The 26,644-nt window shown below is 41.7% G+C and overlaps 1 long non-coding RNA gene across 2 annotated transcripts; it reads right to left on the bottom strand.

The window, feature by feature from the left end:
* Positions 1-1,844: 1,844 nt before the first annotated feature.
* On the bottom strand, positions 1,845-25,167 carry LOC142828027 (uncharacterized). Of its 2 annotated transcripts, XR_012902938.1 has the most exons (4): positions 24,998-25,167; positions 20,768-20,887; positions 4,633-4,767; positions 1,845-2,370 (listed from the first exon to the last, which is right to left on the bottom strand). It is a non-coding gene; the product is annotated as an uncharacterized LOC142828027 (long non-coding RNA). The 2 variants fall into 2 exon arrangements; XR_016349259.1 differs by lacking the exons at positions 1,845-2,370; positions 4,633-4,767 and adding an exon at positions 14,379-18,679 and having other exon boundaries at positions 24,998-25,165.
* Positions 25,168-26,644: the final 1,477 nt, after the last annotated feature.

Consider the following 26,644-nt stretch of genomic DNA (forward strand, 5'->3'; position numbering starts at 1 on the left):
GATTGTTCAAGTTACAAGAGGTTGATAAGAACAATTTGCACCTCTATAAATACCCATTGATTGGTTGGTTGGTTGGTTTCTTGGTGAAGTCATTAGGATGTGGAAGGTAGTGTGTGAGTCAGACAATATCTTTATTCATTCCTCTCTTATAGGAATCAACTAGTAAATGAAGTTAAGTTCCAACCCTTCCCTGTGTATTTGGCTTGTGGAATTGGCCTGAAACAGCAGGGTGACTTGGAGATCCATTAATGAGTGCCCAGGCAGGTTAAAGTGTTCTCCAACAGGTTTCTGTGTGTTGCCTTTTTGGATATCTGATTTGTGTCTGTTAATTCTTTCCCGTAGAGACTGTCCAGTTTGGCCAATATACCTGGCAGTGGGGCAAGTTGGATTTTGATGGTTAACCTTCAATTTCACCAAACAAGTGAACACATGTAAACTCCTTAGGCACTTTAACAGCCTTATTATAATCACAGACAGTCCACCTTGGGTACTCTAGTCTGTTTTACTACCCGGCATCTCTTTGGTAGATGGCTCCTTACATGAAAAGTCACTACAATATTCAGGTTACTAATACTCCCAAAGCTTAGGGCAAGGCACTTACCCTTAGTCAATTATGCATTGGGTTTTACACCAAAGACAATGCCTGTAGCCAATCCTATAGTAAACTACATGAAGATTTACTAAATTGGAAAATAAAATTAAGAAGTCATTTGAAAGATTAAAACAAGCAAAGTGATACACAAATGAGTTGCAACCTTAGGTTTCAAAGGTGGACATAGGCTTCTGTAATCAGGAAGTTCCATTTGTCCGTTCAGAGCTAACCAATGTCAAGCTGCTAAGGATCTCTTGATTATGCCTAGAAATGTCCTGCTGCCTATGCCCAGTCCTAGCAACATGAAAGTTCCTAGTTCTCTTTGTTTGAAGTTTTTATCCTTCTTCTGCAATGTGCTCTGAGTTGCACACTCAGTTGATGGGAGGAGTACTCTTGCATAACTCAGCTTCATAGGAGGACAGCAGAACAATAAGAGGTTTTAGACTCTTTTATTGATGGTTTCTCAATCCAAATGGAAGGGAGTTTCTAGTTGTAAGAACCTACCCCATCTGATACCGATGGATCTGTTCTTTCAGGAGGTGTCTTAGACTATGCCGCATCCCAAAACTCCCACTGGTCGGGAACAGCGATCCATGGCCAATGAGAGCTGCAAGTGGCTGTACCTGTGGACACATAGGTAAATAAAGCACCTATAACTCTCCAGGGGCTATCCCTGGCAAACCACCTCTGGCTTATTACCTACCCACTCTAGGTACTTACAGATTGATTATTTGCTCCATTATCTTTCCTAGTATCTAAATTAAACTGATGGGTCTATAAGTCCTTGGGTTGTCCGTATTCCTCTTTTTATAGATAGGTACAATACTTGCCCTTTTCTAGTCTTCTGTGATCTCTCCCATCCTCCAGGTGGTCTCAAGGGGAATAATTAATGGCTCAGAGATCTCGTCAGCCTGTTCCTTATGTGTTCTAGGATGTATTTTGTCAGGCCCTGCTGACTTGAAGACATCTAACTTGTCTAGGTAATTTTAACTTACTCTTCCACTATTTTAGCCTCAGCTCCCACCCCAACTACAATGATGGTTGCTGCTAACCTATCAGTGTCGACAACAACAACAACAAAAGAAGACATTTAATACTATGCTCATTGCTGCTGATGCTTCTTTTTAAATCCTCTCTTTCTTGCCTCATTGAGTAATAGGTCTATTCTGTCCTTGGTATTTTTCTTGCTTGTAATGTTTTTTAGTTATCCCTTATGTCTTGAAAGAGTTTAATCTAGCTGTGTGATTTGGCCTCTTTTCTTTTCTTTTCTTTTCTTTTCTTTTCTTTTCTTTTCTTTTCTTTTCTTTTCTTTTCTTTTCTTTTCTTTTCTTATATTCATCCTTTATCATTTGAACTAGTTTCTGTTTTTTGTATGACTTTGAGTTTCAGGTCATTGAAATTCTCCAGCTTAACCCAGGTTGGTCTCTCATAATACTTTCCTCCATATTGAAATAGTTTACTCTTATGCCCTTAATAATGTCTCTTTAAGAACTGCAAACTCTCCTGAACTCCTTTTTTCCATTTAGACTTGCTTCCCACAGAACCTTCTTATCTAGCAGTTCACTGAGTGACGTGCTATAAATGAGGTTGTAACAAAAATCAAACTTGCAATCAGTCAGAATTATGGATTTGTCTAGTCTTTGAATGAGCACAGAAGTTGTTCTAAAAGCAAAAGGATATTATTTCCATTTATTCAGACAGGCATTTGGTTCAGGAGAATGTTGAAACATCTGTTTTGTTTTTCTTTTACAGGCCACTGCGCTTTGTTAAATTAACACCTGGAGAAAGAGGGAAACAAATTTCATTCCATCTTGCAGTTCTGCCCTAAATTTCTAAATTTCTTCACTGACCTATTTTGCAAGGATCACACCAGGCAGCCCAAACAGCTGACTCACAGAATTTGCTGTGTGTGGCCCAGCTCCTATTCACAAGCTTGTTGCTGTTTAATTACCATACCTCAAAGGGTCAGTCCTTGGCTAATGAATCCTCATCCCTGAGTTATCCCTCATCCTAATGAGCACTAATAAAAAGCATTTAGTTGACTAATGCAACTTAAAACTCTGCACTATTTCAATGCATCTGCTTAATAAGAACCTTGTTTAATATCAAATTACTGCCTGCTCAGCCAAAGCCTTGTATTTGTGGTAGCAGGGCTGCGAGGTGGGAGTATCAAGAGCTGTAATATGGAAATTCCTCACTCATATTCTCTGCAGTATTGTATGATTGCTTAATTCATTTAGCTGAGCAAATCTGATCAGTCTGCCAACTGTTTCACAAAATATACTGCGACGCTAAGCAACTGGCCCCACACAAGGGCTAGGAATACAGTATCGCTTTTCCTGGGACCGAGCTATTAACAGTTGCTTTGGGGATTTCAAAGAGGGTCAAGGATAATGTTACCAATGGAAAGAGCTTAGATATATTCTTGGTCCCCAAACTAGAAAGGTGAATATTAAATTCTCCTTCTCCCAAGCCAAACACCAATACTATACAATGTAACACATCCTCGTTCAAGCACGCATGGAGGAATGGCATTCGAAGGCATTATCCTTCATCTCTGCATATACCAGCAAACATACCATAATAACTTGGAGATAACACATACTGTTGTATATTTAATGCCAATTAAAACATTCTTTGCTGCAATTTTCAGAAACTTAAAATTCTCCATGCCCCCATTTTAAATTGTCTCAGCTGGTTCCTCAAGAAAACTAAATTCTTTATAGTGAATGTCAAATGTTTCAGTGTAATTAAAACATATAAACACTGATAAATTCCCAGCATCCATGAATAATGGCTTCTCAGAAATATTTTCACACACATTCTTGACAGCTATAAATCAACCCTTAATAGCTTAGGAAGAAGATAATAGAAGTGATTACATTATGAGTAATAATTTTTACCACTGTTGGGTAGTGGGAGTTCTTCCTTTAACAAATGTTTTTTGGAACCATTTTACCTTTGAAAATGGGATTGCTGAGACTGAAACTGGCGTATTACATACAGTTCTAATGTCCACATTTTAAAATGCCTATTTAAATGTCCATGCATCTGACAAAGCAGTTTTTGCCCACAAAAGCCTATGCCCAAATAAATCCGTTAGTCTTTAAGGTGCCACAGAACTCCTCATTATTTTCACACTTTAAAAGTGAAAAATGTTTGGGAGGGTGTAGAAAAAATCCACATAAGTGATTAGATGGCTGGAAAAAATGCCCAACAGGGACAGAGTTAGAGCAGCCAATTTGTTTAGTTGATCCAAAAAAGACCGAGAGGTGACCTGATTAGTATAGAAGTATTTTTAGGGGGAGAAATAGCTACTAACGGACTAGATAAAGGCACAAAGAATCCATGGCTGTAAGCCAAAGCCAGACAAATTGTTATTAAAAATTAGGCACACAGTCTCCACAGAGAAGGTGATTAAACACTGGCGCTAACTACCAAGGCAGGGGGGCAGGGGAGGAGTTTCCATTTCTTGATGTCTTCTAATCAAGACTGGATATCTTTCTGGCAGAGACATTTTAGTCAGACACAAATAAGTGGGCTTCCTACAGAGGTATCTGGGTGAAGTTGATTGCGCTATGACATAGACATATGTTCCTTCTGGCCTAAAATGTTATGAATATTTCTCAGTGCAATATTGTGCAAATGAGGAAGAAGGGGAATCAAAGTAAAACTCTGAGGTATCCTGACAATAATCTGCCATGTTTCTATCACCAGAGAAACACACACAACTTCCTGTTAATATTTACCATGTTGTGCTTCTGTCTGTTCCCAAATCCCTCCCGCAGCGCTTTATTGCTATAGGATGAAATGGCCTCTCTTTATGGCCCTTCCCCCAAATATCCATCCTTTCAAAATGTTGGTCATGAAATCACTTGCTGTGATCATCAGGACTATGATTAGGACTGCAATTAGAGGGTATTGAAAACACTTTCTATAGTATGTCACAGATACCACATACATTGGGACAAAGCAACCACAAAGCTTAACTCTCTCTTCTTCTACAAGAAGAAAAGCTGCAGAAATGGCAGGAAACTCACATGGGTTTGAAATACTTCGAAGTCTGCAGGTGTCCTGAGATCTGCAGGGAACAGCCTTTGCGTGAAAGCCCAATGTCCGCATTATGTCCTCAGGTTTGCACTGACTTGGCTTGAAACTCCCCTCCAGTGAGGGATCTGCACATTGAAGGTGGAACAGCATCAGACTAGTGACAAGATAAACATTGTTATATTGAAATATCCTTGTAGCAACAGGATGAGACAAGGCTAGACACTCAGGGTATGTCTACACTACCCCGCTAGTTCGAACTAGCGGGGTAATGTAGGCGTACCGCACTTGCAAATGAAGCCCGGGATTTGAATTTCCTGGGCTTCATTTGCATAAGCGGGGAGCCGCCATTTTTAAAACCCCGCTGGTTCAAACCCCGTGCAGCGCGGCTACACGCAGCACGAACTAGGTAGTTCGAACTAGGCTTCCTAGTTCGAACTACCGTTACTCCTCGTGAAATGAGGAGTAACGGTAGTTCGAACTAGGAAGCCTAGTTCGAACTACCTAGTTCGTGCCCCGTGTAGCCGTGCTGCACGGGGTTCGAACCAGCGGGGTTTTAAAAATGGCGGCTCCCAGCTTATGCAAATGAAGCCCGGGAAATTCAAATCCCGGGCTTCATTTGCAAGTGCGGTATGCCTACATTACCCTCCTAGTTCGAACTAGGAGGGTAGTGTAGACATACCCTTAGAGAGACCACTAACTTAATCCTGCCTTTTCCTCACCCTCCAAAAGTCATCCAGGGGTGAACTGTGAAACCAGGAAGTTCAATGGAGGAGCTACTGAGAAGTTTTTATTTCCCTTTCCATGACTTTTACCCCAGATCTACCGTATCAAGTTCTTCTGTGCTAATAACTTTTGATTAACATTTTTATTGGGGGATAACATGGAGGGTAGATACATCAAAACACTCAAAACTGGAAATGTTTCAGTCTTGGCCTTTTTTGGGAAATTTATCACCCAGACCTCTCTTAGTTAACAGGTTCTTTTTTTTTTTTTTGTCAAAAACCCAAACAATGTAGTCAAAAATGGACATTTCCTGGAGAAATTCCTGTTTTCACAAAAAAGCTATTTTTTACACACAAAAGATCAACCAAACCCAAACTTTGATTGATATTTGACTAACATTCATGGAAGCCTTAATTTTTCCTTCTCTAGATTTTTTTTTTGTCTGTTTTCTTCCATTACATACAGTCCATTTTGTCAGGGACTATCACTGGAGATATGGGAAGGTTGTTGTCCGTAGTTTGCAGGAGGTTCCATTCTGATTAATTCTTTGTTTTGGCTTGCATAAAAACTGATTTTGATTACAGGTTTCAGATGAACTCGTAACTTCAGTGTTAAATTCAGGGTAAACCTAATTAGTGGGCCATTAGAATTTCAAGTAAAACCATAAGGCCCTTTCACAGGAAGAAAGGGGCTCATAAAGGACTGTAGCCCAGGCTAACCAAAAAAAAAAATTCACCAACCTGGGCCAAATGTTTGGTTTAAAACAAACCACACTAAAATTTTGCCTGGTTTCAGCATTTTAAGAAATTCATATAAAGTTGCCATTAACTTGGCTACTGACAGTCCTCAGTCCCAGGTCATTTGTTCATCTTGTTATCATTGGCAGGCTGAGACATCTCCACCAGGCCTCACAATACCATGCACATGACATTACATGGGCACATATGGATTGGAATTGTGCCCTGGTTGGTACTCTCATTCTTGCAACTATTGGCCTCCTTTATCTCCAGCAGAGCATGAGTTCTATAATTGCCCCCATTTATTCCCTACAGTTTCATTCTGGCTCCTTCTCCTGGCTTCCAGTGCATTTAGAAGAATCAGAGGCTGCAGAAACTTATAAACAGATGTACCTCTTCTCATGTGCGAGCTGAGGGTGAGGAGGGGGTCAGGTAACCCATCTGAGGGAGCTGCAGGAAGGCAGAAGCAACATGGCTGCATGAAAACCAGGAGACTTGGTGATACAATCAGAGCTGGATCCCTTCATATGCTATTTAGGTTCCCTCAAAACCACATGCCAGCATTGCTATTTAATACTCAGTCCCACCTGCCTGCCACCTTGCATGAAAATCCCTACATCAAAAGTAACTGAAATTTTTGTTAATCACTGTACACATGTACTCTGTGGTACCATTAATAGCCAAGAGAAAGACTTGGCTTTAATCAAAACACATGTTGTCACAGTAACATACTGTCATTTAGCAAACAACGATATAATTTCTACACATTAGTGTACCATATGTAAGTTAGCAAAATGAGTCAGCAAAAGAAATAACAGTTGCAGTCAGCAGGTTTGCTGATGGGTGAGGTGCGGTGGGGTGGGGTGGAGGAACGGGACAAAAAGGGCTACTGCCCTTTGGCCTGCTGATTAAAAAGGCCCTAAGGCTCTGGACACTGCTACTATGGCAATGGTGTCAGGTGGAGCCCTGGGCCCTGTAAATTGCTGCTGGAGCCCTACACAGCTTGCTTTGGGCAATGCTGAAGGCTGCCTGGGGGAAGCATGGAATGCTTGGGGTGGCTCTGAGGTGTTCTGGGGGAGGGTAGCTCCAGTTCTGCCCCTTCTGTCTGAGGGTAGGGTAGCTGTTCTCTTCCCCCTTCCCTCCCCCCCGCCCCACCCTTCAGGGACCTGGCGAGTCTGTTGGCTCCAATGACAGTCAGCTATATCTTCTTCCTCAAGAGAAGGAAGGAAGAAAGCAAGCCAGGCAGGACAAACTCCCCAGTCTGAGCTGAGCCCTTTCTTCTCAATGATTTCCTGCGTCACAAGAGGAAGGAGAAGCTGAGATGGAGTTTTGATCCCTTCTTCACCAGGGTCCAGGCCATACCCCTGTAGCCTGACACAGTATATTTGAAATTAACCTAAAGCCAACTCCTTGGTCTCCATTCATTTCAATGTGAAAATGTGTTAGGTTTGCTACAAATCACGATATGAGATGAGTTTAGTGGTAGGCCCAGATCTGGCAATTAAACTACACCATCTGTCACATGCTTCCCATTTCAAGTGAGCTTTTCTAGGTGGCTTTGTGGATAAAAGATTGTCTCAGAGGACCAAGAGAGCCTCATGGCAGAATGTATGAGGTGGCCTCTTCAGGCTAGGTAGGAAGCACATAGGCAGGGGACACAATAGGAAACTTGCACTGCTGCTATCTGCCTGTTTTGTGGGGTAAAGAGAACTTGGAATGTTTAATAAATTAAAAAAACCTACTTCAGGGCTGCCCAGAGCAGGACTTTTGAACCTGAGTGCCCATGTTTCAAGTGAGTGCCCAAACAACTGAGCTAAAGGCTATAGGGTTGGGAGGGGGAGAATGGAGTGGTGATGCCTATGACTTTGAATATGAATATGAATATGCACAACTCAAATATGCTTTAAGCGAAAGGTGGCATGTAATCTGTCATTGAAAAGCTTGTAATCTGTTGAATGTGTATATTTTATTTGTGTGCATGTATCATTCTTGTATGTGAAGTAGAAATATGAAGTATAAACCCATTTATATTGCTAGATGTGCTAGTGAAGTCCATTAGCAGTACTCAAAGAAGTTAATGGCCTGGTGCTCAAGACAATATTCTGTGAATAGTCTTGTTTTTCCTGTAAATCTGGACTATGATTAGTTTTAAAAAGACATGCAACCATGCCACCTAGTGATGGAATCCATATGAAGTTTTGTACTTTTCCATAGGGGTAGGGGCAATTGAACAAAGAATTTCTGCCCTGGGAAAATTCTATTGTAAGCAAACCATGATTATCTTCAATGGGCTTCACAGACTTCTTCCCATGCTAAGAGGATATATGAAAAGACCTGAAAACACAAGAACTCTAGAGAGGCGCTGCTGGATCCAGGTCAGAAAGAACAGCTCTGGACTGAAAAAGACTTTTCCTGAAACAAGAACTAAGGTGAGAAGTTATGATTTGTAACTAATTCTCATAAGCTGTGTCTAGACTACACCTCTCTGTCAACAGAGAGAAGTAGATTAGGCATGTCGAAATTGCTAATGAAACAGGGATTTAAATATCCCATGCTTCATTAGCATTAACATGGCCGCTGCTTTTTTTTAAACGGAGCTTTTTTAAAAAAAGTGGCAGTCTAGACACAGATCTCTCGAAAATAAACCCTTTTTGGAGATACTATATTCCTCAAAAAATGAGGTTTACAGTCTAGATGTAGTCATTGGCTGTGTCTAGACTGGCAAGTTTTTCCGCAAAATCACATGATTTTGCGGACAAACTTGCCAGCTGTCTACACTGGCTGCTTGAATTTCCAGAAAAGCACTGACGATCTCATGTAAGATCGTCAGTGATTTTCTGGAAAAACTATGCTGCTCCTGTTTGGGCAAAAGTCTTTTTCCGAAAGACTTTTTCCCAAAAGGTCCAGTGTAAACAGCACAGTAGTGTTTTCCGCAAAAAAGCCCCGATCGCGAAAATGGTGATTGGGGCTTTTTTGCGGAAAATCGCGTCTAGATTGGCCACGGACACTTTTCCGCAAAAAGTGCTTTTGCAGAAAAGCATCCTGCCAATCTAGACGTGCTTTTCCGAAAATGCTTTTAACGGAAAACTTTTCCGTTAAAAGCATTTTCGGAAATTCATGCCAGTCTAGACGTAGCCATAGTGTTTTAAGCTTAGTAGGCATGATGTAGCCATAGTGTATTAAGCTTAGCAGGCATGTTTTGTTTTATTTTAGCTCAGTAACTTATTTGAACTGTCTGTTATCACTTGCAATCACTTAAATCTTACTTTTATACTTAATAAAATCACTTTGGTTTATTATTAAATCCAGCGTAAATAATTGTTACCTTTGGGAGCAACAGCTGTGCATATCTCTCTTTCATTGATAAAGAGAGCAAACTTAAGAGCTTGTTCTGTATAAAACTTTTATGCAGAGGAAGATAAATTTATCTGGAGTTTGGGTCCCATTGGGACTGTGCTCCTGAGTGCTGTCAGGTCCCTGTAATTGATCCTTCCCAAAGCTGAGCTGTTCTCAGTGTTACTCTGCTGAGGGCTGTTACCCCAACTCTGTGCCTTACTGGGGGAAACCAAAGCTTTTAGCTCATCAGGACAGGGTGGTAGGGTGCCCCAGAGGGAAGGTAGCTGGGCTCAGTAGTATGATCAGCCCATCATGTGACTGTCTCAAGGGAATCTCTGTGATCCAACCCATCAGAGTGCCGCTACCTCCTCCGCTGGCTGTTTTATGAATGGCCAAAACCCGTTAGAGATCAGCTTCAGTCAACAAAAATTAACGTTTGCATCAAGTCAATTAATCAGCTGAAAATAATTGTTCAGCTCTATTTGTAAACATTAATGTCCCTATCTGAATGCCAGTACACATTTAAGAGCGCTCTTGTCTTCAGTAAGCTCACACACACCCTTAAGCATTTGTAAGGGCAGGCCTTCAATCACTTCCAATTAACTTTCATTATGATACCTGCACAGTCAGGATAACCTACAACACATTATTTTTAATGTTTCCTGTTAGAGGGAGAAGCAGAGTTTCTTAGAAGACAAACTCTGCCTCATGGCTTAGCGTGAACCAGCCCTCTGCTTAAGTTTGCAAGTAGTAACGTGCAAAAAAATCACAACGTGACAAAGAAGGTCATGGAAGTGATGGGGAACTAAGATGAATAGCCCAGCAATACAAACTGTAGGCAGAGATTGTCATGTCTACACTAGAAAATGATTTTGAAATAACTAAATTTGAAATACTAACTCCTGAAATAACAAAATCAAAATAGCGCATCCACACTACAGGGGAACATTAAAATTAGTCAGAATCATTTTGAAATAGAGTGTCTACACTAATTGGAGCCTGCCTCGGATTTAGAGCCCCCAGAAGCACTCTGGGGAGGGCACCAGGAAGGCGGACACTTCCTGTGGCTGGTTGCTCGGGCAAGATGCAGTGCGTGCTTTCATGGGTTCCTCACGACGGATGTTTCTCACACACCGATCCTCCGCTGCCTCCCCCTCTCGCAGGACACAAACAGACTCAGTGCACGTTGGTTGCCTTTGCAGATGCCACAGCACTCAAAGCATGATGCTGGAGCTGCTGCAGAGCAGTGCCAGGCTCATGGGCCTTGTGATGAGCCTCATCATGCAGTACTTCCAAACTGCCAGCATGCTGCTCCAGCAGGATGAGGACCTGCCCGGACCGCAGGCCCGGCTCATCCTGTCCTGGTGTTCCTGCTGCTGTGCATACCTCTCATAGATGTCCGCACTCCTTTTCCTGGTCTGGAGATCCTGGAGGTTGGTCTTCTCCCACCAGACCTCGATGAGGTCCAGGGTCTCTGCACCATCTCAGGCCAGAGCTCTCCTGCATCCCTGGCCAGCAGCAGGAGTGCTGGGAGCTGTGGAAGGCTCTGGGGGAGTATTGGGGATGCTCATGGCTGCTTGGGATGCTGCTGTGTGGCACAGGGCTTGCAAAGGTTATCACATGGCACAAGCCCTTTTCCTACAGCCTGGAGTTTTAAGCTTCACAGGAGAACGGGGGCAATGGAGATGCCAGGTGTGGCCAGATTGGTCAGAAATCCTGCTATAAGAGGCCTCCGGAGGCCAATTATTTTGAATTAGCAGCACCAGATCGTCCACACTAATGCTATTTCGAAATAACAATTTTTAAATAAGCGCTATTCCTCGAGGAGAGCAGGAGTACAGATTTCAAAATAATCAGCCTGTTATTTCACAATAAATGGCTTGGTAGTATGGACGCTCCGCTTGTTATTTCAAAATGAGGGGAGTTATATTGAAATAACTCCCTAAGTGTAGGCCAGGGCCTAGAAATAATAGGAACATGCTCCTCCCTGGGAACTGTGGAAACGACTCAGGAAAGAAAGAAGTAATCATAATAATCCCTCCGTATTTTGAACCAACCTATTTAGCTCTGTGCAGCAAACATTCTGAAATGTAAAAAAAAAAAAAAAAAAGGCTGTTCACCAGCCATAAACATCCAAGTAAATACAAAGGCTGACAGGAGTCTTGAGGGGGGGTGTACACTGCAATTGGAAGATGTGACTGCAGGATCGGTAATGAAAAGTAAAGCCTGTAAACTAAGTAGCATTTGCTGAGAAAAAAAGTTGATTGTAAAAATGTCATTTTTAGGGGCTGGGATTTTGATTAAAAATTGCATGTGAATTTTTTTGACTAGACAACTGTATTGGATCTGTACTGTATCATGTTCTTAGGAAGAGCATTAGCTGCTAAGGTGATTGGTCTGGCATTTTAAAAGAAAATGAAAAATCATATTAAAAAACAAAATTTTAAAAAATACCTAGAAATGGAGATAATGCAGAGCTTCTGTTTAATTCCTTCACAGGAAAATTTCCAAGAAGCCATAAACAAACCAATGACTTGCTTTCATACTCATTTGCCCCATGAAAAATAAATATTTTTTCTTTATGTCTTAATGTGTAATTTTAACTGAACTGGTCCATAAGAAACACCTTTGGTAAAAACTTAGAGATGGGCTTAAGTTGCAAATAACTGGATCCAGGTTTGTACTTCTTCAAAGCTTGGAGCTATTTGGAGTCAAGTTTCCCATTCCACCCAGTTACAGAGAAAACTCAAAGTTCAGATCAGGAGCTAGGCCTCAGTTTCCCCAGATCTCCCCAGAAAAAGGGACTGAAGAAGGGTTGGTCTTCATTAATAGGAAAATCTACTTGTGTACTTTGTAGCACACATTGCTGTGAGTTGCACTAATGCAGCATGCCCACCAGGTGGTAATATTTGTTAAACTTTTAACAGATAGCGTCCCTGAACAGTGATTAATTGCACTTGCTAGACAATTTTTTTAAAAGGAGTATAGGGAAATATTTGTTAAAGTTTGTTCAAATCTCAGCTCACCCTTTTGGAGTAATGAATTGCTGCAATGTGCATTGCAAGTACTACACATTGAAGCAAAGGGTCATTTTCTCTAGTGTATCTTCACAACATAAGAGGATCATGAAATATATGACAAGGTAATAGCCTTAGGCGTAAACTGGGATTTCTGCAGAATGTTTAGAAACCATGAAAACTCCTGAGACTGCTGTAAAAAGTAGATGGGGGCTCTCTCAGCTAGAAACTGTTGGCCCCTTTTTCATTTCATCCTGCATTTGGCTTAACTTCCCTTTTCTCTGATTTACATTTAATATTTTGGTATTTATACTTGTGCTTATTTGAAACGGAGGCATTGATCCAGTTGTTGGAATGGAGGGTTTACAAACCACCACCAAGTTTTATGAAGAGTAAGTTCTTCCTGAAAACATGCAACAAGTTTTTCACATACACTTAAGCCATATGCAAACCAAGCCCCTAACTGTTCCATGTTTGTCTCTCTCTCCTTTCATGCAGAGTGCTACAGTTCTGATTTGGTAGCATTTGGTAGCTAAGGGCTTATACATTGCAGGGCAATGGTGAATCAGACTCTACATGAGTGCTCAAGATAATCAGCACATGCCTCCAACCCTCCAGCAGCTGAGGAACCCCCCACTCTCAGTTTAGCAATGCACTGCTGAGCTGTAAAAGTAGTAATGGCAAGTACACCAGCAGCCCAACTCAAGTATTTGGCTCTACTTCTCTTGTAGCAGGAGATGTGAAGCAGTAAAAAGACTCAAAGAGTTTCTCTCTCATTTTCTCACATAACTTAAATTGGGAAATGTCTTAAAGAACCATCTCAGAAGCTCTTTTCACACTTGTTAGCCTTGTGCCCAATGTGTAACAAATGGGATTCAGAATTGCTTGTGTGTTATATCTATTTTAATAGAGAAGGGCAAAAATGCATATGTAACAGGCTACACCAAAAATACTCAGGCTGGTTCTGTGTGGTGTTTCAATATTTAATTTCTCATTTCTCAACTATTACATCTGTCTCATCATCAGCTGTGGATTTTGATAGCATGCTTTTAAAGGATCTCACAGCTAACATTATTTTTCCTCTGAGGTTGTTTCCTGGAAGATTGTGAATGCTCAGAAGCTAGTCAGTTAAAGGACAGCAAAGTATTTGTACAAACTTCCCTTCCCCCATTGTCTTCAGCATACTGTACATTATCATTTACTAAGGCAAGCCATTATTAGAGTGCCCTCCAGTAATTATAGAAGCTGTTGCTATTGATTTGATTACCTTGCAAATATTGCTATTTTCTTCACCCTCTTTCTAAGTGTATTTGAAATGATAACATGACTATGAATAAAAACCATCCACTGATTAAGGAACAACTCTGGGAACTGATTCCCTAGATTTCAAGGCCAAATGGGGTTATTATGATCTACTAATCTATCCTTCTGCATAATACAGACCAAAGGCTTCTTAACAGTCTCCAAACAAGATTTGTGTAGTTGACTATTGCTGAGCAGAAGTCATGAGAGCACTACACTAGCTCTGTACATGTCCTCTGTTAGCAGACTCCCCATTCCCACCCACCAGATTACTTTTAGAAGTCAGGAAATATTCACCATGAGCTCTAGCTACACTTTCAACTTAAAGCTACTTGAGTGTCTCTTTATAATACTAAATGCCCCACTGGAGTAACAGTTCATAGAGTAATTCAGTGAAACTCCTCTGAAGAATAAAATGCTATTCAGACACTTAGCTCAGGATGTGTGCTACACCACCAGTAGAAGGCAAGTTGCCTGAAATAAAATCCATCATACACAACACTTGGCCAAATTAGCCAAATAGTTTTGACCCTAGCAATTTTTTGCTTCTTTCTGAAAAGAAAAAAGAAATCTCTATAATATTTTTCATTCCTTGAACCCAAACATAATCTCCCTCCCCCTAAAAGTGAGAAACTAGCTGCGTATATAGTAATAGAGATGCAGCTGTGTTAGTCTGGTCTAGCAGAAACAAAAGACATAGTTCTGTCTTTTGTTTTAGCTGTGTATACAGACAGGATCAAACTGCTCTCTTCTCTCAGGTGTCTGCATTTTCCTGATGACCCAAGCTTCCTCCACCAACTGTGTTTGTAATAAGGTTTAACTGGCCTTTCTTGAAGCTGGCCAAATCAATTAAGAAGAGGTTACACTCTTCTCTCAGATTTTTTTCCCCTGGTTCTCTAACTGTAGGTATGCCTTAAGTCATCATTAAAGAGGGACTGGTTACTTATCTAAAGGCAAATCAACTATACAGCCTCAGGTATTTGATAACTTCCCCAAAGAACTCCATGACATGACAAACTATGTTGTATCTCTATAAAAAGCAGCTGAGACACTCAAAATTGCTTGTTTGTTACACCTGAGCTTAGTTTCTGTGACCCCAATCTCCTTCTAGTCCCAATGAGGGGGAGCCATCAAGTTAATCACATGTGGACAAGTTGTTTCTTTAGTTCAATTGAAAGGAACTTGTGCACTTGATATTGAAGGACCTAAGTAGTTTCTATCTCTGATGACCCCTGTGGTGTTTCTGTGTATACAGCTGTGGTACTCATTGCACAAATACACCCCAAATGACAGGTCTGATCCTACAGTTTTCAGGTGCTTATCTAATAGGGTCATGTGTATTTAATACATTGGTGTTGTGAATGTGACTGTGTCTCCATCTAGTGACTGAACCCAGTGAAATCTTACTCCAGATCAAGAGTTAGTCAGGGTTAGTGCTTCAATAGGTACTTAGAGATGTAAATAGGTATCTAAGGGGATTTTGAAAAGCTCCTAAGCTTCTAGACACCAAACTCTTCTTGATTCAGTGGGGGGCTAGGTGATTTTCAAAATCCCACTAAGCACCTGTGTGCCTCTTTAGGAAACTAAATAAATTTGAAAAATCTGGTACTCAGTCCTTCAACTCAAGTGGCAGAAACTCATGTTTTTGGTTCTGAAGAGCCTAGGAATGTTGACCTTGACCTTTCTGTGTGACCTACAAACTTTATCAGTGATGATTTTATGGGGTTTTTTTAAGTCATTGATGATAATGTTAAAGAGTATAGGGCCAAGTGCCAGTGGCCTTCAGTAGATATACACCCACTTGCTGATGATTCCCCAGTTACAGTTGTATTTTAAAAATTGTGGGAAGTCCTATGGCCTATGTTAGGCAGGAGGTCAGCCTAGATGACCACAATGGTTCCTTCTGGTCTTAGAATTTATGACCGACTGTCTGCCTATGCAGTCACAGTCCATTACATGTGGATACAAAGCTTAGTAATAGCTTTCTGAACTAACATGGCTTTCCTTCCTCTTTCACCCTGCTCCTTCCCCCTTGCTTCTGAAGATTAATTGCTCCGGAACAGACTGTCTTGGAGGGTTCACCAACAGATCTTCTCCCTGCCCACATATCAACTGTGCACTGAACAGAAGATTGTACAATGCTAAAAGCAAATGAAAAAAATGGTTCTGAGCTTCCTAAAGAACAGTCCTTGCCCTGGGATCTGGATCCAACAGGAGGAAATTTGCAATCCCATGAAAGACTCTCAGTTCTTGGAAGGTGATCTTGCAGGAGAGGCTCTGATCCTGGGGCAGAGTATCTTACAGGGGGGCAGCTACAGTCCTGGGACCCCAAGAAGAGATTCCATAACCCAAAGTGCTATTGTGGGGGAGGGGAAGATGTGGACCAGATCTCAGGTTTAGAATTTTGAAGAGGAAGCTGATTAAAGCATTTTTGGGGGACAGGAAAGAACCTTTGGATTGCATCCTCTGCAGGAGCATTTGCCAGCTGTGTACAAAGTGGCTCCAAATAGTGTTAAAAGTGAGGTGATTTCTGGCTCATCAACTGCTATGCAGATATAGAACACCTTCCTTCCTCTTGTACCAGATGTAGTGAGTCATCATGGGAGGAAGGAGACAAAGGACTGAGAGACGCAGTCATTGTCCAAACCCTCTTGTGTATACCTCCCTTCCCCTGGGACAAATGTCCCATTTCTTCACCTTGAAAATCTGGATATCTGACAAACAATGTGACATCCTGCTGGAACGGAGGGTGAGCTGCTGAAGAAGGCCTTGCTGCTGTGGAACCTGTGTAAATATTCAGGATGATATAATTGCCTCCAAACACCAGGTATTCTGTATTCAATTTGAATATTCACTCCCTGTCCCCACTACCAATTTAGCTGCTTGCACCCAACGCTCTGAGTTTGACGCTGCTTTGCATCTTTCCTCCTAGCTCAGTCATCATTAAAATGATTCTTGTCTAGAAAGAAACAAAATAGGAGGGGATACACTCAATTAATCAATTTGTCATTGTTTATTGGGTTCTACCCATTTGGCAATACATCAATGCCATGTCTGTCCTTTCAATTTGTCACCCTCTAGTCAGGAACATTGGGACTGCTAAGTGCTGATACGGTGCTAAGTGATTACCTGGAAACAACTGTTTGTGGTTGGACCAACAATAGTCTCATCAATATTCAGCAGAACCACTGCCAGACCAAAGAGGGGAGTGGAGAAGGGGGAAACAGATCAGGATGGAGAAACACAACCATGTCATTCCTTAATTCTGCTATGAAGATGTATTTAAAAGATTTCTTCCTGTGCTCAGCACACCTTAACTAATTGGTATGGGGAATTTTCTTCTAACACTGTCATCCATATAGGTGAATATATCTGTCCCACAGAGGGCTGATATTAGTACTGTAAAATAACTTGCAATAATAATAATAAAATTTCTTTGCACCATTCTTCTAAACTACAAGAAAATACTTTACAAACAAAAGGAGGTAACTTTTACTGATGGCATTTGCCAATGGGTAAACAGAGGCAGTGGCAGGCAGAGGGAAGAGTTTAGCCCATAGAGAATTAGATTGGTTCAAGATCTAAGCAGAAACAGTCAGGAACATAATGACTCTCCCAGTACTTTGTTTTAAATGCTAACCTACAAATAACCCCTATCATCTGAATTTTCAACCAAGCTCATGTTTTCCCCACACACACAAAGAGCAAAAGATATATTCCTCTGAATTAAGGAAAGCAACAAAGGAAGAACACTCACAAATCCTCCTTCGGTGAGGAACTCACTTTAATATTTTGCATCTGATCTAAAACACAAAATGAAGTTGCCTCCCGGCTGGACCAATTCCTCCACATTTGAAGGTGCAATACACAGGAAGTTTCATGAAAACACCTCCTTTTATTGCCAAAGCAGTTACATGACGCATCAGCATCTGTTCTCATGAGATAACCCGTTCCTCTCTTCAGGCCCAAGAATTTAGAATAACTGATAAGACCACAGGAGATTTTGAGTGATTATTCAACACAAACCTCCAAATTCTTGAAAGTCAACCAAGTAAGATTTCATCCTTATATAATAAAAATTAACATTTTGTGCTTTTGCAGTACTTGTTCTCACGTACTTTTCCCATTTTAAAACATTAAATCTCACAGCAGCAAGGAGAGTAGGGCTGTAGCATTTCCATTTTAAGAATGAGGAAATTAAAGGTGCGTCTACATGCACCCTTAGCTAGAAATAAGATATTGCGTATCTTATTTTGATTCTCTTTTGAAATAGGTGACTTCAAAATTTGGCGCATCTACACAGTGCCAAATTTTGAAATAACATTCTATTTCGAGACATCCCTTACAGGGCTGAAATAGTGGGTCTGCTATATTTCGCAATAGTGGACGCGTTCAAAAGACGCTGGTATCCCAAAATAGCCTTGCAGTGTAGACGTACCCTAAGATACCAACGCTATGCTCTGACAATCAGACCGTGTTCTCTCTCCATTAGTTCTCATCGAATGATGAATTCAAAAGCTTTCCTGAATGTACAGATATGAAGCACAGCTTTACTATGGACACGCATCTGTCATCAAACCATACATCTCAATCACAGTTGCACCTGTTCATGTGATCTATGCATGTGCCTTATTGTTCATTTTCTTCACTATTATTTAGGAGACTTCCATGGCTTGTGTTATATGTTCAACTAAAATGAGATGTTTTAAAAATCCTAAACTTCTTAATATTTCATGCTAACATTATTGGCATACAACTGAACATGTAGTCTTTGATATATACTGTAGAGACATGTAGAACAAAGAGAAACCACAAGAGGCAACCCACTTCACCTGAAAATGAGAGGTGTGTCAATATTTTCAATATGCATTTCAATGCATGGATCTTCTACTTGCTATGTTGATATTCATACCCCAGGGATACTGCTTGGTGAGAAATAAATGACAAAATCATTTTATACTTTGCATTATACATTTCAGCTTATCTTTACTTTGCAGTTACTGTATTTTCAAGCATTCATACTAAGAAAAATTCACAGAGCTATCAAAAAAGGGACCACATAAGAAAAATGCAAGGGCAGTTGAGTTAGCTCCAGCAGAGACTTAGGATGTCTCTGGGCTATGCAAACTTAGATGATGCTGTCCAGTGTTCACAGGGCAGCCATTCTTTCTCTTTTGAGGTTCCAGTTATACTTTTACACAAGAGGGTGCTCTCGATTAATATTGCAGTTTCCTTTGCAGAAGGTGGAGACTTTTCCTTTCCTCATTGAGCAGATGAGCAGACTCATGAGCTTTAGGTTTTGGTAAATGTAGCCTTCTTTCAAGTGCGTGTACTAGTATTTACCCAGTGAAAGTCAAGACTGCAAACTGCCATGAATCTTCTTAAGCTTCAGAGGGGTAGCCGAGTTAGTCTGTACAGGATAAACTTAAAAAACAACAAATGGTCTGGTAGCACTTTATAGACTAACAAAACATGTGGATGGGATCATGAGCTTTCATGGGCACAGCCACAAAAGCTTATGTGAAGAAGTGGGCTGTGCCCACGAAAGCTCATGATCTCATCTACATGTTTTGTTAGTCTATAAAGTGCTAACAGACCATTTGTTGTTTTTAAATGAATCTTCTTGATATTTGTGCATCACATTCAACAAAAGTTGCTGGTGTGTGTGTGTCACTACACACTCACCAGTTAACACCAAAACCATAGCTTTGAACACTCTTCTCTCTAATTAAATTTGAAACCTGCACTAAAAAGTTCTGTTTGAACCCATCCGTCATCAACACAGGTTTCATCCCAAAAGAAAATCCAATAGCCCCATTCACAAGGCAGATTCAGGAAGGAGCTGAAATTAAAGATGATTGTACTTGGTGACTGGACATTCCTTCCATATTAAGGCTGATATTAATTAATTAAAATAATTATTGTGAGCACTGTTCCTAGCTGAGGTTTGCAGACTCAAAGTAAGCGAGATGGGGTGTGGGGTGTGGGGGGGTGAGCATCATTTCAGATTTGTGGGAGAAGAGGGAGAACAGCTTTAACCATTATTGTATTCCAGAGATTACTTAGGCACCTGAAAACTCCTGGGTTTTTTTTTGCAGGTGATAACTTAAAAATTAACTGACAGGAACTGTGTTTTTAATGCTTTTATAACAAAAAAAATACAACAAATACCAATTAAAGCAACATTTTAGGTTTATTGTAAATTTAGAACAATCAACAGCAAGCTATTTCCAATCCAAAATCTTGAGGTGTCAGTTTTAGAGACTTAACACAAGTTTGATACATAATATGCTATCTTTAGCAGCAATAAATAAAATCTGCTTAAAATCTGCTTAGCCTTGCCATTACTGGTATTTTTTAAATACCAAATACCAATACTTATGGTCAAAATTGTGCAGTGGCGAATGAGGTAGTTAATTTCTCTCAGGAATGTTTAAAAGTAAATAAATTACTAAAAAATAAATTATATTCCCAACTAGAAAGAGGTTCCTTGTGTGTTACTCTAAGGATCTGAGAGTATAAACCAGTGGTCCCCAACCTTTTGAGGTTGTCGGGCGCCAGGGGGCGTGGCCGTTCGCCCGCCGGGCGCCAGGGGGTGGAGACACTTGCGCGCCCAGGGGCGCCCCCCCCATAGCCGCATGCCCGGGGCCGGGGCCCCCCCATAGCCATGCGCCCGGGGCCCCCCCATAGCCGCGCGCCCGGGGCCGCCGCTCCCCCCCCCCCGCAAGCGCCGTGCGCCCGGGGCCGGCGCTTCCCCCCCTCCCCCCCGCAAGCGCTGCGCGCCCGGGGCCGACGCTCCCCGCAAGCGCCGCGCCATGTGCCCAGGGCCAGGCCAGCCTTGAGCACCTGGCGGGTGCATGCAAATGCCCCCGCGGGCGCCATGGTGCCCGCGGGCACCGTGTTGGGGACCACGGGTATAAACATTATCTCCATGACATTCACTGAAGGTATTTGAGTTTGTGCCATCCTCAGAAATATTAAAGAGTAAATAAACAGGAGCTAAGACTTACCAGCTGGAACAGAAGGGCGTACAGCACAGCAGACACACAACTATAAATGGATGGCTGATTAGGGTGGCATTTGTTTGCATCTGTACATGTAAAAACCCAGCTGCTCCTGAAAAAGGTGTTCTGGGAAAAAGTCATAGAATTAAAACATGCAATTGAAACCCTGCTGAGGAAACAGCATTTGTGTGTAACAGTCTGTGTGGGCCCTACCAGGTAATCTGACCCAAAGCCCATTGTAGTCAAAGGAAAGACTCTCATAGGCCATGTCTACACTACAGAGAAGATTGAAGCTGCTGCAGTCCAGGGTTCAAATTAGCAGGTCTAGTGAATACACACAAATTCAAACTGAGAAGGCACTCCCATTGGTGCTGGTAGTCCTGCTCATATGAGGATAAGGGAAGTTGAAGGGAGAGTGTGTTTCCCTCAACCTCCCACTGTGTGGATGGCGCCAAAATCCGATTTAAGACACTTCGACTCCAGCGATGTAATTAACGTAACTGGAGTTGCGTATCTTAAGTCAACTTCACCCTTTAGTGTAGGCCTAGCCATAGACAAGTGAGACTACATGGAAGAATAGATGACCATCCTGAGGTATTGCCATTCCTTCCAAAATTGGGATGTTGGAAAAAATGGAAAAGTTTTAAGTGTAATTTAAGCAATGTTTGTGGTTTAACACATCATGTTAGTTTCCTGAGAGCAGGGAAGATCTCAGGTGGTCATTCTTTAGCTCTGCTGTGCTTGCACTGAAGCATCCAAAGCTGGGCTAACCTGATTGTGCATGGGGGCAGCAGCCCTGTATCTACTGGTGTCACAAGGGGCTTACTCCTCCTAGCCTTTGTAACATAGCAATCTGTGAGGATGAGGGCAGAACATGATGAAAATGTCAGCAATCATCTTCTGACCTTCCTTCCCCACCCACCACTCACTGAGCCTGCTGGTCTCAATGAATTTTTAAAAAGTGCAGCGGAAGCTCCCAGCCCTGCTACTGGATCTGCCAGATACACCTTTGCATTCTTGTTGGTAAAGCAAAGAATAGGCAAACCCGGAGAGGAGAGGAGAGGAGAGGAGAGGAGAGGAGAGGAGAGGAGAGAGAACTACCTTTTCAATCAGTGTGGCTGAGGGGTTGCAAGGAGAGCCTGGAGAGGAACAGCAGCATAGGTAGAATTTGGCTGTCTGGTGAGGGAAGAAGAGTAAGCCAAGGAAGGCAAGCAAGCAGTATGACTGCTGCCCTTTGTGTTTTGCATTTGCTGCTGCAGTTCTGTTCATTCCAAGAATGGAACCAGTATCTTAGTTGCTCTGATTCTAACCAGCTGCTCCTGATTTCAGATAGGAGCCAATTAACTGAGTTGGGTCTTCGGTTGTGCTTGCTGAGTCTGCCTTCCTTTCATGGGGGAGGGAGAGAGGAGTAAATGAAGAAAGCTTCCTGTATTGCTCTCACTGCTGGCTAGAGGGGAGGCAGGAGACAGTGTCCTGATACAGTAGGAAATTTAGGGGGGGAGTGGCTACAGCCCCTGAGCCCCACCCTCCCACCCCAAATGACACCCTTGGGATAGTAAGATTCACATACACAGAAGATTCACATCAAAATCCTTAGTTGCTTATCTCAAACTTCAAGTTCTTGGAGTGTACCACATCATGAGGCTCACCAATATTCATAGGCCACAAGAGCTTATTAATTCAGTGCCTGTTTGCTATGGCTGTAGATTACAAAGCAGAGGGTTCTACTTCTACATATAGTGGCCTCAAGGAGAAATAATAGTTAAAAGTTCCCTTTTTTACCAGAGATGTATGGAATGTATCTCACTGCGGTCACATCTCTGTACCTATCCCATGGGAATCAGCTGAATGGGCAATTTAATGTCTCACATTCCTCTGATTCTAGGCCTCTAGTACATTTTAAAACCAACACTTCTCAAAGAAAGTCTTTGGGTGCATCTACATTGCACCCATAGCTCGTTATAAGCTACGCAATTTGAGCTATGCAAGTTGCATAACTTATTTCGAGTGTATTTTGGAATAGAGTGCCATTTCGAAATGCCCCTTCATCCTCATGGAATGAGGTTTACAGGGATGTCAGAAGAGCAAGCCCATTATTTTGAAAGCTATTTCAAAATAATGGGTTTGTTTAAAAGACACAGAATAGCTATTTTTGGGATACCAGAAATATCCCGAAATAGTGCTGCCGTCTAGCTGCACCCTTACAGTATGCATAATCTCTCTGGGTATGTCTACACTAGCTCAGTAGTTCGAGCTAGGTAGGCAAATGAAGGCAACCAGAGTTGCAAATGAAGCTCGCGATTTAAATATCCCGGGCTCCATTTGCATCTTCCCGGGCACCGCCATTTTTAAATCCCCCTTAGTCCGAACTCCGTGCCTGCAGCTACACGCGGCATGGAGTAGGTAGTTAGAATTAGGATTTCTAATCCCCGTTCCACGAGAGTAACGGTAGTTTGAATTAGAGATCCTAATTCAAACTACCTACTCTGTGCCGCATGTAGCCACGGGCACGGAGTTCGGACTAAGGGATATTTAAAAATGGTGGCGCCCAGGAAGATGCAAATGAAGCCCGGGATATTTAAATCCTGGGCTTCATTTGCAACTCCGGTTGCCCTCATTTGCCTACCTAGCTTGAACTACCAAGCTAGTGTAGACATACCCTCTCTCTCTTTCCCTTTATTTAGGTCTCCTACTCTTCTGCTTTTGTATTATATTCTCTGCCTACAAAACATTGGGAAACATATTTGCACGCTTGACATAAAAAGCTGTGTTTGTTTATACAACCAGCTCATTATGTGAAGATGAGGAATTGAATTATTTACTGGATGACTCAGACCTTGATGAATAAATTGAAACTTTTTTCTATACCTCGAGGGGGAGGACGAGAAGAAATCTAATAGGGCTGCACTGTTTCTCCATCCCCACTCTTGAGTGCATCACTGAATGTTATAATTAACTACAGGGGAAAGCGGAATGCAGACAATATCATGGGAAACATAGCTTCATAGAACCCATTATAAAATGGCTGTAGATGGTGCTACCTGAGCTGTGTTTCTTGCTGGGATTCGTTTTTTTACTCATAGACTGTGGATATTCACAAGTGTCCATTGCGAAACACAATAATAGGGAGAAATGAAACTTCCAAATTACAAATCCTACTTTCCTCTTAAGCTGCTAGCAACAGCGCAGTATGCAGAAAAAGAGGAAGATCGTAGTGATCTATATTTTCAAAAATGATTTTGGGCTGTCCAACATGAAACAGAAGGGGCCTGATCTGTAGACAGAAGGTACTCAGCACTTTTTGAAAATCAAATTCATTGAGGTGTCTCAAGCTTGTCACCCAAAAATAGAAGCACCCCAAATCACTAGTCACTTGAAAATTCAGACCACTGACATCTAGTTGTATGGGCCTCCATCAGCAGATAATGTATTTACCCATAATGATGTTTCATGCTTCTAAACAAATTCATCCCTCAGAAACTCCAGGATGCTGCAGTAAACCAGAGTATGTAAAAGCTCTTCAATTCCTACACTATTTTGTAATATATGGGGTCTGATTTATACCAGGTATAATTACAAGCATTCTGCGAATAGTCTGAAAGGAAATAACTTTTATTTTTTTTTAATTTGAGAACTTCGTATGTGGTTTATTCCTGTAATTCTCTATTTGAGTAGAATTGTGTGGATTTTAGTGGAGTTAAATCAGAGATGAATCTGTCCTGGGAGGATGAGAAAGGTAAGCCAGGATAGGAATTGAGGAGACTGGACTTCACAGTCAGGATAAAACAGTGTTCTGTGTATATGTCAGTTTCACTATATATAAAGTAATACATACAGATCAAATGCTGAAGTCCTTACACTTTTCCACTCAGTTTTGCCTCAGTAAGGCATGAATAAAAACTGAGCACAGTCTTCAGGATGTGACATAATAATAATTCAAACCATGACAGGTTTTGGAAAATGGACAAAAGCTGTATTAGGAACTCCCATATACTTCCAACTTGTCCCCGGGAACTCTCTGCTATGTGTTGTAAAATCAGTATGGGGGAAAAAAACCCTGTTTCTTCAGAGTTATGTAATGAATTTCCATTTTTTTTCTCTAATCGCTAATTCTCCCAACTAAAACCCACTTTCTCTGGCCCCATTCAGTCACTGAAGTTCTTTATGTCATGTTGTCTCTGTGTAATCCCATGAAAAGGCATGTCAGAATGTCAAAGGCAATAACAGCTTGTTTACCTTTAACAGAGCTGCCAGTGTTAACACAGACATGTTGTTCCTCTAGCTGTCCCACATGACTGGAGCATGTGATTTTGCAAAAGTCCCTCTCCCCCAGGCAGATGTAGGAAGTGATGAGTAGTGGAATCGGACACCTGAGGACTGTGCGGTAGTTCTGTTTAGGGCCGCAGCCAGGTAGAGTATGTTCTGTGACATTTCTAGAACTCTCCTGCAGATTCTAGGTCTGTTGGTGCTTGCCCCTGTATGGTGGCCCAGCGGGGGGGGGGGGGGGGGGGGGGGGGAGGGGAGAGGCAGGAAGAGGGCACAAGGAGAAAAGAACTCCTTTGTGAACTTTCATCCCAAGCATGAACTGAGAAACAATGTGTCAGAGAAAGAGTTCCATTAAACATTGCAAGCACAAGGATGTGCAAATGGTATCTTCTGTGTCCCTAAGTTCTTGTCAAGACCAGTTAACTAATGAGGCAGGGCAGCTTTAAGATGCAGCTGCACCTCCTTTTGAGCCTTGCTAGTGGAGGACTCCTAGCAGGTGCACTGAATCAGCTCATCTTCCAACTTCTCTGATCTTGTCAGTTCCTTGGCCATCCCCACCCTCTTTGGGGGACTCCACTCACCACTGGCAGGCCTGTCCACCAGGGAAAAGCAGAGTGCAGCTGACTTATAGCCAACGGTGACATTTATGATGGGGCAAAGGGGGCAGTAGCCACCCCCCCAAGTTTGAATGCCCTAGATTTCATACTTGAAGTCTGCTTAAAACTGTATGCCCTGACTCCACAGGCAGTTCTTAAATGCAACAGAGTTTGAGCTGCTTGCAGCTTTGCCTTTGGGACAGGGAGTTTGTTATAAAAAGAGGAAGGCAGGCTGATTAAGAATAACAAAAGGCTGGACATTGCAGTAATTGAAGGATCATTAGATCATCATGAAAACATTGCCAGGAACTCCACTTAAAAGATAAGGGAGGAAAAAGTAGGAATGAATGTTGAGCTGCAGGGATGTGCATTTGGATCTGCATTTGGGTCACTGTGTTAAACTTACAAATGTTCTTGAAAAAGGGGTGAACAGGGACTAATCCCAAAGTAATGGAAAAATATAATCCTAACTAGAGATACAAAATAGCTGTTACCACTCAGGAAAGAGATCTTGGAATCCTTGTGGATAGTTCCCTGAAAACATCTGTTCAATGTGCAGTGGCAGTCTAAAAACTAAATAGCTAACAGAATATTGGGAACATTAGGAAAGGAATAGCTAATAAAACCAAATATCATATTGCCTCTATATAAAGTCATTGTATGCCCACATCTTGCATACCGTATGCAGATCTGGTCAACCCACCTAAAAAAAGATATATTGTATTTTGGAGAAGTACACAAAGAGCAACAGAAATTATTAGGGGTACAGTACAGCTTCCATATAAGGAGAGATTAACAAGACTGTGACTTTTCAGTTTAAAAAGAAATGATTAAAGGATAAGGGGATATGTTAGAGGCCTAGAAAATCATGAACAGTGTGGAAAAATAAAATAAGGACATGTTATTCATTCCTTCACTAACATAACACAAGCAGCGGACCCAATTAAATTTATAGACAGTAGATTTAAAACAAACAAATCAATTATTTTTTCACAATCAACTTGTGGAACTCTTTGCCAGG

This window comes from Pelodiscus sinensis, chromosome 3, assembly GCF_052426305.1.
Source record: "Pelodiscus sinensis isolate ZL-2025 chromosome 3, ASM5242630v1, whole genome shotgun sequence".
Lineage (NCBI taxonomy): Eukaryota > Metazoa > Chordata > Testudines > Trionychidae > Pelodiscus > Pelodiscus sinensis.